At 43.0% G+C, this 2955-nt stretch overlaps 1 pseudogene; it reads right to left on the bottom strand.

The window, feature by feature from the left end:
* Nucleotides 1–1735: 1735 nt before the first annotated feature.
* LOC132513164 (cleavage and polyadenylation specificity factor subunit 1-like) lies at nucleotides 1736–2427 on the bottom strand (annotated as a pseudogene).
* Between the last annotated feature and the right edge of the window lie 528 nt (nucleotides 2428–2955).

The raw sequence follows: 2955 nt of genomic DNA, 5'->3' as shown, positions 1-2955 counted from the left end.
CTGGTTTGCGCAGGACAATTCCAGTTTACACACGGTGTGCCACCATCCTGCCCAGTTTAACACTTGTCATTCTCATAAGTATCCCAGATTGGATGATAAATTATATAGTCATCTTAACTAGTACTCAAAGTCTTCAGCAAAATCCTCTATATTCTTTCCTGGTTTGCTGAATGCTTCCCTCACCTTCTTAATCTGATTGAAATCTAGATCTACCCAAGGACCTTACAGCCCTCTCGAGCAGTGGTTATTTTTATTGCCACAGCTTGAGGTCCCTCACTGCTATTTTCAAGTCATCCTCCCTTTCTCCTCCCTAAAAATCCCCATCTTTGAATTTCTGTCACAGAGTATGTTAAATATATTATACATGCTATATAATATTTTAGTTTCTGTCTCACTGTAACTCTCTGCAGTTAATCCTGTCTTAATTCTTTGTGATTTCAGTATCACAATACCTGATCCTTCTAACACCCTAGCCTCTCAGTCCCTTGAAATCCTCTCTTCCAGTTTTCTCCTCCACCTAATTGCAGTCTCTTGCCTCCATTTTGTCATTACCAATGACTCCTATCCCTCTCCTATATCACTGGAGCTGAACATGGCTGGAGAAAAACACAAAATGACACTCTCGCTTTAAATTCAAGACCACGAACCTCAAGTGGGCACTTAATGTTGCCAGGAAATCACATAATATTATCCCAGTCCATTTACTCTCCCTGTTTCCTAGACAACTATTTCATACCTTCTCCCTTTAAACCTCTAACACCTCCGCACCCGTCCTCACTCTCAGCTCATGACCTTGCTTCCAATTTCACTGAGAAAACAGAGGCAATCAGAAAACAGAGCTCACAAATTTCTACCACTGCATCTACTTACCTACCTAAATCTATGTATATATTCTACCCTTTCTCCTATGACTATGGATGAACTTTCCCTGCTCTTAGCTGAGGCCAACCCCTCCACTCCTCTTTTGGCAATTTTCTCCTCTCTTGCCCCTCAAGCATAATTTTTTTTCCTTCTATAGTGTCTTTCCCATTAGCTTCAACCATGCTGTTATTGCTCCCATTAAAAAATTTTAAACATCTTCTGTTGAGCCACCCTCCCTTGTTCTCTACCCACTTGATTTCTCTGTTCCCCTTTACAGCAAAATTCCTCATTAGAATTGTCTATACTCGATGTCTACAATTCCTCTCTTCCCATTCTTTAAAAAAACTTTTAATTTTGAAATAATTATAGATTCACCAGAAGTTGTGAAAATACTACGGAGGTCCTTTGTAAACTTCACCCAGATTTCCCCCACAGTTACATGTTACAAACTATAGTATAATATCCAGTCCAGGAAATTGACAGTGGTACAAGTGTGTGAATACTTCTATGCCATTTTTATCACATGTGTAGATTTGTGTAGCCACCACTGCAATCAAGATACAGAACTGTTCCATCACCATGGAGATCTCCTTCATGCTATTCCTTTCTAGTCACTCCCCTCCCTTCACTATTCCTGATCCATGGCAACCACTAATTTATTCTCCATCTCTACAATTTTCTCGTTTTGAAAATCTGAAGTAAATGGAATCCTATAATATGTGACCTTTTGAGATTGCTTTTGTACACTCACCATCCTTGAGATCCATTTAAGTTATTGCATGTATCAATCATTCCCCGCTTACCCATTTCCCCGTGTTTTATACAAAAAGGGGGTAGAAAGCAGTGCATGGGGACAGTGGCAGCGTCCCTGGGTCTAGAAGCGGGTGGTGATGCCATAGGTCTCAATCAGGTCATCCACGACAATGCCAGGCATGGTGCTGATCTTGGCCAGCTCACAGTGCTCCTCCGTTCTGAAGTGAAGACAGCAGTTGAGAAGCTGTGGTGAGGAAGGTCAACACCACATTCTGTAGGACATAGTCCACACGCTGCATCCACCCGTTGCAGGACTTGTGGCCAGCGCAGGTGTGGCAGCACAGTGGTCAGCCTGTTTTGCAGCTTCAGCAGCTGCTGAAGCCCGATGCCACTATCCAGTGTGACAAACCACGTGAAATGCTTGTTCTCCCACACTACTGACTTTTTGCTGGGCCCCTAGGTGACCCTCCACCTGGGGTCCTCCAGATCATGTTCACTTGGGTGCCCACGTGGACGTCTGCCCACTGCAGCAGGCATATGCCCCCAGAACTCTCCTTGGCTTTCAGCAGGTACAGGTAGACCATGAGCTTGTGGTCTTGGACAGACACGCTGAAGCCCAGCTGAGCATTGTCCACCATGAGGTCCACGTTGTACACTTTGAGGGGTCTTGTCATCCCAGAACCTGAGGCTTAGAGTCTTGCTGTCCTACTGGTAGCATAGCAGTGAGATGCTCTTCGGGACAGCCATGGCCAAGATGAAATGCTTCACAGTGATTACCTGGTGGAAGTACAGTTGGGCGCTAATGGAGACCATGCCCCTCAGCTTGCTGGCCCACAGGCTTCACAGGAAGCTCTTCTGGCTGATGGCTGATACCAGATGGCAGTTTCAGTGACACAGGGTGGTCATAGGCCTCTTCTGTTCCGTCTCATATAGCACCTTGAGCTTGTTCTTGGTTATATGCTAAGTATATATTTAGTTTATTAAGAAAATGCTAAACTGTTTTCCAGAGTGGCTGTACCGTTTTACATCCCCACCAGAAATTTATGAAACATCCAGTTTCTCCACATCCTTGCCAGCATTTAGTATTATCACTGTTTTTTTTTTTTAGCTTAGCAGTTCTAGGAAGTGTCTAGTGATATCTCACCATAGTCCTAATTTGCATTTCCTTAAACGCTAGTGACATTGAGCATCTTTTTAGGTGTTTATTTCCTTCCGTTTATCTTCTTCAGTGAAATGCTTCTTCATGTCTTTTGCTCATTTTCTAGTTGGATTATTTGTTTTATTTTACTGTTCAATTTCAAGTGTTCTTTATATATTCAATTCTTTTAGCCCTTGAAAAAT

The sequence above is a fragment of the Lagenorhynchus albirostris genome, chromosome X (assembly GCF_949774975.1).
Source record: "Lagenorhynchus albirostris chromosome X, mLagAlb1.1, whole genome shotgun sequence".
Classification (NCBI taxonomy): domain Eukaryota; kingdom Metazoa; phylum Chordata; class Mammalia; order Artiodactyla; family Delphinidae; genus Lagenorhynchus; species Lagenorhynchus albirostris.
This window is presented reverse-complemented; position numbering and strand designations above follow the sequence as displayed.